This window comes from Mustela lutreola, chromosome 15 (genome assembly GCF_030435805.1).
Source record: "Mustela lutreola isolate mMusLut2 chromosome 15, mMusLut2.pri, whole genome shotgun sequence".
Taxonomy (NCBI): Eukaryota; Metazoa; Chordata; class Mammalia; order Carnivora; family Mustelidae; genus Mustela; species Mustela lutreola.
The window spans coordinates 62,176,137-62,187,166 of record NC_081304.1 but is presented as its reverse complement, the minus strand read 5'-3'; the positions used below and the strand labels follow the sequence as shown (position 1 = coordinate 62,187,166).

Sequence of the window (11,030 nt, the reverse complement as noted above, 5' to 3'; positions counted from 1 at the left end):
ATCCTCAGAAAACTCTAAAGTACTCATGAAAGAAATTGAAGAAGACACAAAGAAAAGGAGAAATGTTCCATGCTCCTGTATTGGAAGAACAAATATTGTGAAAATGTCTATGCTACCTAAAGCAATCTACACATTTAATGCAATCCCTATCAAAATCCCATCCATTTTTTTTCAAAGAAATGGGACAAATCATCCTAAAATATATATGGAACCAGAAAATATCTCAAATAGCCAGAGGAATATTGAAAAAGAAAGCCAAAGTTGTTGGCATCACAATTCCAGACTTTAAGCTCTATTACAAAGTTGTCATCATCAAGATAGTAGGGAACTGTCCCCAAAACAGACATAGATCAATGGAACAGAATAGAGAGCCCAGAAATACACCCTCAACTCTATGGTCAACTAATCTTCAACAAAGCAGGAAGGAATGTCCTATGGAAAAGAGACAGCCTCTTCAACGAATGGTGTTGGGAAAATTGAACAGCCACATGCAGAAAAATGAAGTTGGACCATTTCCTTACACCATACATGAAAATAGACTGGAAATGGATGAAGAAGCATAATGTGAGAAAGGAATCCATCAAAATCCTTGAGGAGAGATCAGGTAGCAACCTCTTTGACCTCAGCAGCAGCAACTTCTTCCTAGGAATATCGCCAAAGGCAAGGGAAGCAAGGGCAAGAATGAACTATTGGGATTTCATCAAATCAAAAAGCTTTTGCACAGCAAAGGAAACAGTTAACAAAGCCAAAAGATGACTGCCAGAAGTTATCTGGGAGAAGATATTTGCAAATTACATACCAGATAAAGGGCCAAAATCTATAAAGAGCTTATCAAACTCAACACCCTAAGACCAAATAATCCAATGAAGAAATGGGCAGAGGACATGAACAGACATTTCTGCAAAGAAGACATCCAAATGGCCAACAGACACATGAAAAAATGCTCCACATCACTCGGCATCAGGGAAATACAAATCAAAACCAGAATGAGATACCACCTCACACCGTTCAGAATGGCTAAAATGAACAAGTCAGTCAATGACATGCTGGCGAGGATGTGGAGAAAGGGCAACCCTCCTACACTGTACGTGGGAATGCAAGCTGGTGCAACAGCGTGGAGGTGCCTCAAAAAGCTGAAAATAGAACTAGCCTATGACCCAGTGATTGTAGTACTGGGTATATACCCTAAAGATACAAACGTGGCATTCTGAAGGGGCACATGCACCCAAATGTTTATAGCAGCAATGTCCACAATAGTTAAACTATGGAAAGAACCTAAATGTCCGTCAACACATCAATCAATAAATAAGATGTGGTATATATGTACAATGGGATACTATGCAGCCATCAAAAGAAATGAAATCCTGCTATTTGTGATGACGTGGATGGAACTAGAGGGTATTATGCTTGGCGAAATAAATCAATCTGAGAAAGACAACTATCATATGATCTCCCTGATATGATGAAGTGGAGATGCAACATAGGCGGTTTCGGGCGTACGAAAAGAAAAATAAAAGAAGATGGGATTGGGAGGGAGACAAACCATAAAAGACTGAATCTCACAAAACAGACTGAGCGTTGCTGGGGGGATGTGTGTTGGGAGAGGATGGTGGGGGTATGGACATTGGGGAGGGCAGGTGCTATGGTGAGTGATGGTGAGTGCTGTGAAATGTGTAAACCTGGTGATTCACAGACCTGTACCCCTAGGGATAAAAGCACATTATATGTTTATAAAAAATTTAAAAAAATAATTTAAAAAATCCATTAAAGAAAAAACACATATTGCAAGCCCAGAGCTAATCTCATATTCAATCAAAAAAGTTTGAAAGTTTTCCCCTTAAAGATCAGAAAAAAGACAGGTGTGTCCACTTTCACTACTCTCATTTGACAGAGTACTGGACATCCTAGCCAGAGAAACAAGGAACACAAAGAAATAAGACTCCAAAAAAAAAGGAAGAAGTAAAATTTTCTTTTTTTGGATAACATGAACTTACATGTAAAAGAATCCTAAAAAATTCATAAAAATTTTGAATAAACAAATTTAGTAAAGCTGCCAAATACAAGATCAATATATAAAAGACAAGAACTTTGTTTTGTTTCGTTTTTTTAATAGTTTTTCATGTGATCCTTGCTCAGTGATCACGCTAATCTTCTCTGCATCATTCCAATTTTAGTATATGTGCTGCCAAAGTAAGCACAAGAAAGGAGCATTTTAACACTCTAATGATGAACTATCTGAAAAAATAAAGAAAACAATCTAATTCACACTAGCATCAAAACTAATAAAATACTTAGGATAAGATTTAACTAAGACGATGAAAGATCTGTACCCCATAATCTATGACATTGATAAAGAAATTGAAGGAGACACAAATGGAAAGATAGCTCATATTTATGAATGGTAAGAATTAACATTGTTAAAATGTCCATACTACCGAAAACCATCTGTAAATTCAATTCCTATCAAACATTCAATGTTAGGGCCACCTGGGTGGCTCAGTGGGTTAAGCCGCTGCCTTCGGCTCAGGTCATGATCCCAGGGTCCTGGGATCGAGCCCTGCATCAGCCTCTCTGCTCAGCAGGAAGCTGCTACTTCTTCTCTCTCTGCCTGCCTCTCTGCCTGCTTGTCATCTCTCTCTCTCAAATAAATAAATAATCTTTTAAAAAATCCAATATTGTGTTTTTACAGAAGTAAAGAATCCTAAAATTTATATGAGACAAACAAATAATCAAAGCAGTTCTGAGAAAGAATGAAGAAGTGAAATTACACTTCTTGATTTGAAACTATACTACAAAGTCCCCATGCTCAAAACAATAAAGTATACTGGCATAAAAACAGACCAATAAACAAGTAGAACAGAATTGAGAGTCCAGAAATAAATCCTTTCATACAGTCACCTAATATTTGACAGGGGCCAACATATGTAATGGGTAAAGATAGTCTGTTTCAGTAAATGATATTTAAAACTGAATAGTCAGATAAACCAGCATGAAACTGGAACTCATAAATCTTAACTTGAAATTGATTAAAGACTTAAATGTGATGCATGAAACTAAATTTCCTAAAGGAAAACATAGGAAAAATTCTCCTTGACATTGGTCTTGCCAATAGTTTTTTGGATACCAGACCAAAAACACAAGCAAAAAAGCAAAAATAAATAAATGGTATTACATCAAACTAAAGTTTCTGCATTGCCAAAAAAAAAAAAGGGAATGAAAACACAATCCACAGAATGGAAGAAAATACTTACAAATCTTATATCTGAAAAGAGGTTAATAACCAACAGATACAAATAGAAAATAATATATAATTAAAAAATAACAAAAGTATCTCAATAGACTTTTTTTTTCAAAAAAGTTATATAAATGACCAAGAGGAGCATTAAAAAGTGCTCAACGTAAAAACTCAGGGCAAAGTCATTATGTTGTTGTTGTTGTTGTTTACCTCTGAAAAACACAGCAAGATATTACTACCTATTAGAATATATACTACCAAAAAATTAAAACTAACAAATTTTGGTAAATATTGGGGAAAATTGGGAAGTTATGCACTGTGATAGGGATATAAATTTGTATGGAAAACAGTATGGAGACTATTCATATTATTAAAAGTAAAATTACCATATGATTCAGTAATCCAACTTCTAGGTATATATCTAAAGGAAACAAAGTCACTATTCGAAGACATATCTGCACTCTTATGTTCATTATAAAATTATTAACTCTAAGCAAGATATGGAAATAACTTCAGTATCCATTAATGGATGAATGAATAAAATAAGTATGGTAAATATATACTATGGAATACTACGTAACCATGAAAAATTAAGAAATACTGCCATTTACAATACCATGGATGGATCTTGAAGGTATTATACTAAGTGAAATATTTCAAAGATTTTATATATTTTTTAATTTATGTATTACGATAACCCTTACATACAGAATCTGAAGAAAAAGCAAACTAATGGAAACTTAGAGTTGAGTTGACAAGGGGTGAACCTGGGGTGGAATAAGGTGGTCAAAGGGTACAAACTTGCAACTATATTAGGAAAAAGTTCTGGGGATCTAATGTACAGCATGATGATCATAGTTAATAATATATACATACTTTTTTTTATTGTGCTTCCCTTTATTAAATTTTGCATATATCACATTCTTACAAGTTGAAAGTTTATAGCAATCTTGTATAAAATAGGTCTGCTGCCACCATTTTTCTAACAACATTTGTTCATTTTGTGTCTCTCTGTCACATGTTGGTAATTCTTGCAATATTTCAAGTTTTTTCATTATTATTGTATTTGTTATGGTGATCTGTGATCAGTAATTATGACTCACTGAAAACTCAGAACTAGTTTACTTAAAGTATATGAATTGTTTTTCTTTAAAGACATAATGCTTTTGAACAGTATAGTATAGAGTTTATTTTTTATATGCACTGGGAAACATAATTTTTTATTTGCACTGGGAAACCAAAAAAAAAAATAATGATTTGAATTAGTTTATTGAGATAATCACTTTATTGAGGCGGTCTGGAACAAAACCCACAAGACCTCTGAAGTTTATCTCTACTGTACTATATACATTAAAGTTGCTAAGAGAGTAGATCTTAAAATTCCTTACAATACATGCATAAAAAACAGAGGCAACTATATGAGATAGTAGATGTATTAACATTTTTATGTAGATTATATTGCAATACAGATGTATACCAATTTATCGAATGGTACAAAATTAACACAATGTTAAAAGTTTGCAGTGTTATAAGAAATCATTTCTTAAATTTACAAATTATAATATGTCAATTATTTTTCAATAAAGCTGGAAATAACTTTTTGTAGAATTAATCTATTTTTCAAAAAAGGAAGTAAGGAAATAGAAACTGCAACTAACTCTGAAATAATAGAATACAAAATCCATTTTAGTTATATACACTGTGACAAACACTATTAGTTAGTTTACAATGAAGGAATACTTATGAAGCATGAAGGATGGTCTATAAATAAGGCTGAAAGAGCTCAGTTTTAAGGTTTAAATTTAAAATCTTCTTTTGAAATACTAAACTGCCCACCCAGTTTTCCAAACATAAATGTCTTAACTGCATGAATTTATTTCATACAACTCTATAATCTAGTTTCATAAGAAAGCAGCATGCAAATTTTGAATAAGACAGACTTGCTTAAGTTTCTTTATGTTCAACAGTAAAGGATACTTCCCTAAAAATAAATAGAAGAAAAATCAGCATATTTATCATGGTAATTATTATTCATAATAAGATTCATATTGAATTAAGGAATTGAATTAAGGAATTAAGGAATATATAGCCTCAGAGGGGGTAAAGTAAAATGAAATTTATTTTGGTAAATGTGTCTATGAATAGTCAATACAATGCCTCAATATAAATGAATATTATCATTTTGAACAATTTAATTACTACTATTAGAATTATTATAAGTATAAAAATAGCTATCATTTTAGCATGGAATAAGAGACTCTCATGCTCCATGCTTCATTACATCCACACAACAACTCTGCATAATAAGTATTATCATCACAATTTCATGGGTGAAAAAACTGAGGCTAACACATTTAGATAACTGGTTTATGATTACATGGCTGATAAAGATGCATCACACTAATTTAGGCTTTATGATTTCAGAATTGTACTCTTTCCACTGCACATTCTATTACTCTGTAAATACTTGGCTTGTTTTCATTTAGTTCTTTAATTTTATTCATGTGGCGATGGCTTAAAGCTTCATTTAAAGGAAGCGTAAAAAATTCATTTAGCCAAAAGCTCCCAAGAATTAAAAATGTCATGGATCTAATGTCGACATGGATATCATTAGTTAATGGGTAACCATATATTTTCCACTCTAGTGAGATAAAAATCAGAGTATTTTTCTAAGTTTTAGTCTCTGAGTATTAAAAAGGACTTTGTTAAAATAGAAATATTTAGACAAAGGTGATCAAAAGTCTGGATCAGGTCACCTTAAGATAAATATTAGAAAACTGAAGAAACAAATGGAGATTCGAACACTGAGCTATGATATAATGAATGTTTTAAAGTATTTAGTAGAGCATAGAAATGCCCTTTAAAGCCTGGTCTTAGCCTAGCATTGCAGCTTCTGGGATATCTGTCTATCTATCTATTTAGATATAAATTTGAAAATTTTTTAACTTAAAGATTTTGAGAAATAGAACATAATTGGCACCATAGAAGATCTGTTTATGATAACAACCTAGCCCCTTCTCCCAGTTTGTTAATATTCTCTCTTATTTAATGTAACATTGTGCAAATATACCACTGCTGATCTGCCGTTATGAGTGAAATAACTATAATCATCTGTTTTCATATCCTGGTGAAAATATTCATTTAGTTCAATGTTGTATTTCTAGGAATGGACCAAATTATTTTTTAATTTTTAAGTTTTCTAAATATTGTCCAACTTACCTGAAATGTTTTATTATGGGCACTGTCATTCTTTCACATTCTTGCAAGACATTTTTACTGTTTCCCAATATGGTAAGTGTGTAATAGTATGCCATTCTAGGTTTTAATTTATTTTTAATTTAATTTAATTTAATTCCAGATTCATAATAAAGATAAACAGTTTTTACATATGAGTGGCCATTTGGATTACCCTTTCTGTAAAGTACATGCTCCAATCTTTTGATATCTTAACATTGTGTCATACTGACTTCTTTAATAGTAGATTTTCTGAATGAACTTTTAGCTGTGTAGGTCTTCTCTATTTTATTTTGAACTTGCTTTCATTTCAAAAACTTTATATTTATTTTCATAATCTGCTTTTATTTTGCTTTGTCTATTATCTATATATCTATCTATTTATTTATTTGCAAGCAAGAGAGAGCGAGCGAGTGAGAGCGCAGGGAGGGATAGAAAAAGAAGGGAAAAGAATCTTAAGCAGGCTCCAGGCTCAGCACAGAGCCCAACTCTGGGCTCTATTTCACAACCCTGACATCATGACCTGAGCCAAAATGAAAGAAATGAAATAAAATTAAGGTGTTAAGAAAAAAGGAAAAAGAATTGGAGGTTTACTTAAGTGAGCCACCCAGGCACCCCTGTGGTATCTTAAATTGGCTGTCATATCTTTAAAGTTCTAGAGTATCCATTTGGTTCATTTATAAAATGTTTCTCAATATCTTTTTTAGTTTCAGTTTTTTGTTCAATTTGCTTCCCCTCTCATTTCTTTGAGCAGAGTAATCAAGCCATTTTATAATATTTATTGATCATTTTAATATCATACTTAATCCCATTTTGTCTATCAAATCTTGTTAATGGTTTTTCTTTGTGTGCTTTGTTACATTTTGCTATGTTCAAGACATTATATTTGAAACTCTTATTGAGTAGGGATAATTAAGAGCTATAATAATGGTATGGTCCTCCTTGGCAGGATTTTCTCTTATATCTGAGACTCTACAAGACAATCATACTCCAAATTCAGTGGTTGACTTTCTCAGTTTACACAGAAGACAAGGTAGGCTATAGTCTTATTTCTGCTTCTCCTTGTGCTTTGGGGATCTCAACTTAAATTTGGGTTGTACCAAAGTCCTCAAATTTGATTGCTGCTGGATTTTGAATTTTGTTTCTCTAGTATCAAGTGTCTATTAAAAACACAGCTCAGTGTGTTTTAGCAGTTTCTAATGCTCTCATAGCTAAAATGGCTTCAGGGCATATATCTCTAGACTCTCATTGTGTTTCGTATTTTGGCCCAGTAATCCCTCATTTATTTTTATAATCATTCTGATATTTTTAACTTTAAAAGCTATTTTGTCTGGATTTTTAAGTTGTTTTAGTAGGAAGTTTTAGATCACCATTAATAGAAGCAACAACAAATATACATGAAAATATCTGCAGTAGTTTATCACATCTTTATGGCTTTGAACTTCCATAAGCCGACGCATCCTTCTCTAATCACTTAGGCAAACTCCAATTTACCCTTTAAAACAACACAAGAATTGCTTCATTTAAGAACATGTTCAGGGATGACTCTTCCCCACTGTTCTTACCAACATTCCCACACACTCTTTGCTACCCACACCTTGTTTATGAACTTTCATTAGGTATATCAGCATCACCAGAATTTTGCTCCATTGTATTTTTGTCCTTTAGAGCTTTAATTAAATATTAATTCAATAGAAAGTCTGTCCTTTTCTTTCAAACCTGGGTTAGTTATTTCTTCTCATTCTTTGTCAGAAGTTACTTTATTAGAGAAACTTACAGCTGTATTGTGACTTTGGAGCCTTTACAGTTTTTTGACTGGAAAAATCACCCATCTCTGAGATTTATACACAGCTTCCTAGCTGATATTATTCAGAAATCTGTTCAAAACAGAGTTTTTCAGGGAGGCCCTTTCGGATCACTCAGTTACAAAACCTCTTCTCAATCACTGCTCTTTTAAAAATGTGCTTATTTAGTTCAAATATGCATCACTATTAAAGGAAAACCCAGTACAATTTTTTTCTTTTTAAAGTTGGCTTACCTATTATCTATCTCTCCCATTAAAATGATTCCTCTGGGCTGGGGTTTTGTTGTGCTCATCTTAGGCCAGGCACTCAATAAATTGTCTCTGAATGATTGAATTGTTTGACTCCCTTGCTAGATTCTCAACTTCATGAGGCCAAGGATTGTTCTATTCAGTCCTTCTTTATCCTCAATGTCTGTTATATTGCAGTCACTTACGTGACTAATGGGAAAAATCACAGAAAGAAAGAGTTAAAACTACAGAAAAACACCGTAGGTTCAATAACACAAAGCTTTCTAAAATTATTTAGCCCAGGAATTGAATACTGGCTGCACTTTTGATTTTTTTAAAATGGTATTGAATTTAATTTAAATGGAAATACTTGAATGGTAGAATAATAAAAAAAAATTATAAAATCAACTTGCTCCTTAAAGTAAGAATTATATAGGGCATCTCTTCTAGAAGCAGAATTTTCAAATGTCAAACATCTGAAAGCATAGAAGGAGAAGTAAGAGTGTGAATTGTACTTCAATGCTCTTTTCTTTATATTCAGCAAACAGCTTCATTCACACCTTTCCAATTTTTTCAGCTCTTTTGACAAAGCCTTCAGAGGAGTTACTTCTGATGACAACCATCACAGCCTAACAGGAGAAATTTTATGAAGAAAAATAATAGCGTGTTTTTTCCCAAATTGTTAAGGATATGGTGAAGCTCTGTCGGATTCAAAGGAGGAATGTGCAATTCCATGCTATATATAATAATAACTTATTTTAATAGTGGCTTTGCAATTTTTCAGATATATCCATTTACTGAAAGCACTATCAAATAAACAATAACAAACAAATTAACAGGGGTTCGAGACAGGAATTATCTAATCTAAAAATAGCACATGTTCACAGAATACACAACACATATGCCAAGTACTACTATAGGTTTCAAGTAATAGTCAAAACAATAGTAAACATGATTCAGACCCTACCAGTCAAATCATAAATGGGACCTTAACTGTAAATCCTTATCTTTAGATCAAAGCGGGAAATTGGGTGCTGAAGATACATTATAGAACTAATATGTTATAGAACTCCTCTGAAATGAGTCATTTATTCCATCACTTTTCCTGCACAGCTGCTGACCCATGTTTTGGTTCCTGGAAATAGCTGCTACCCTGTCATACTTCTTAAAAGCACATATATTGTTAACTCTACTCATTCCTCCATTCCTCTGTGACTGTCACTGTGTTAAAATGTGGAGTCAGCTGACTCACTTGTGGTGGTAATAAAATAGATGAGTTTGCAAAGTATTTTGTTATTTCTAAAAATGCAAAAACCAAATTACATTGAAATCCTAAGGAGTGTTTCAGGGAGAGCTGTAGGATGTGGTTTCTTGTGTAATCCACAGAGATTAGCTCCAACACATATTTAAACTCTCCTCTAGGAGCAACCTTAGTGGTAAAGCAAGAAGATAAACAGATGTATACACACCCTGGCACAAAATTATCACTTATGTTTGGCTTCCTAGTCTCCTCGTGTTACTTATTTATCTTAACTTCTCTCTGAAATCAGGGTACACAGAATCTCAATCAGTTGATATTTTTCTGCTGAATTACCCAATACTCTGATCATACCCCTAAGACTTTTTAAAATTATTTCACTCATAATCCCAAATCTGCTTTGCTTCCTCAGCTCAGTACACTGTAATTTGATTTCAAAATGAGGACGGTTGTCAGTCATGCCACACTCATTAATCTATTTTACAATTCCATGTACTTAGAACTATGAAAATATGTTAATAACATCCATTCCAATAAGCCACCCTAAATTTATTATCATGAAACAAGACCTCAAGAAAGAGAATTCAAAATCATCCATGTATTTGCAATTTATTGCAATAAAGCTTTTATCAAAAGACTTCCCTGTGCACATGGTGGTCAAATTGCTGGTGAAAACCAGCCAAATCTATTACAAGCTTTCTCATGGCTTCCAGGTAACCCAAGTGAGCCTTTATTGATAAAGGGAAGGGATAAAGCAGGGAAGGGATAAACAGTGATGTAAGAATTGGCTAGACAAAAGTAATGACTCTCATTACAGAGTGAGTATTTTAAACCAAAGAGCCTGTTGGGAATATTGTTTTATAAAATAGTGGTTTTTTTATGAACTTTTTAAAATTCAATTAGTTAACATATAGTGTACCATTAGTTTCAAATGTAGATTTCAGTTATTCATCCATAGCATATAATAGCTAATGCTCAGTACTTACTGTTATAGCTTCTTGAAAGAATTTTAACCCACTGAGCCACCCAGGCGCCCTTGAAAGCAGAAATTTAGATCATATTTTCTGATTACTTCCATGAAGTACAACACTTTCCTGCTACCAACCTTCAAAACATACTGTTTGTTAGAGGAATTTCTTTAATAATAAATAAATAGGAATTTATTTAAATTTATTTAAATATTGCACACTGTTTCATTGTTCATAAATAAGGTGATGATATTATAGCCATTAATTGGTAGCACTGATATATCACTTTCTTTTTACTTCTCA

The 11,030-nt window shown here is 32.9% G+C and overlaps 1 pseudogene; it reads right to left on the bottom strand.

Moving 5' to 3' along the window:
* Positions 1–2,081: 2,081 nt before the first annotated feature.
* Positions 2,082–2,198, bottom strand: LOC131817194 (U6 spliceosomal RNA; annotated as a pseudogene).
* Positions 2,199–11,030: the final 8,832 nt, after the last annotated feature.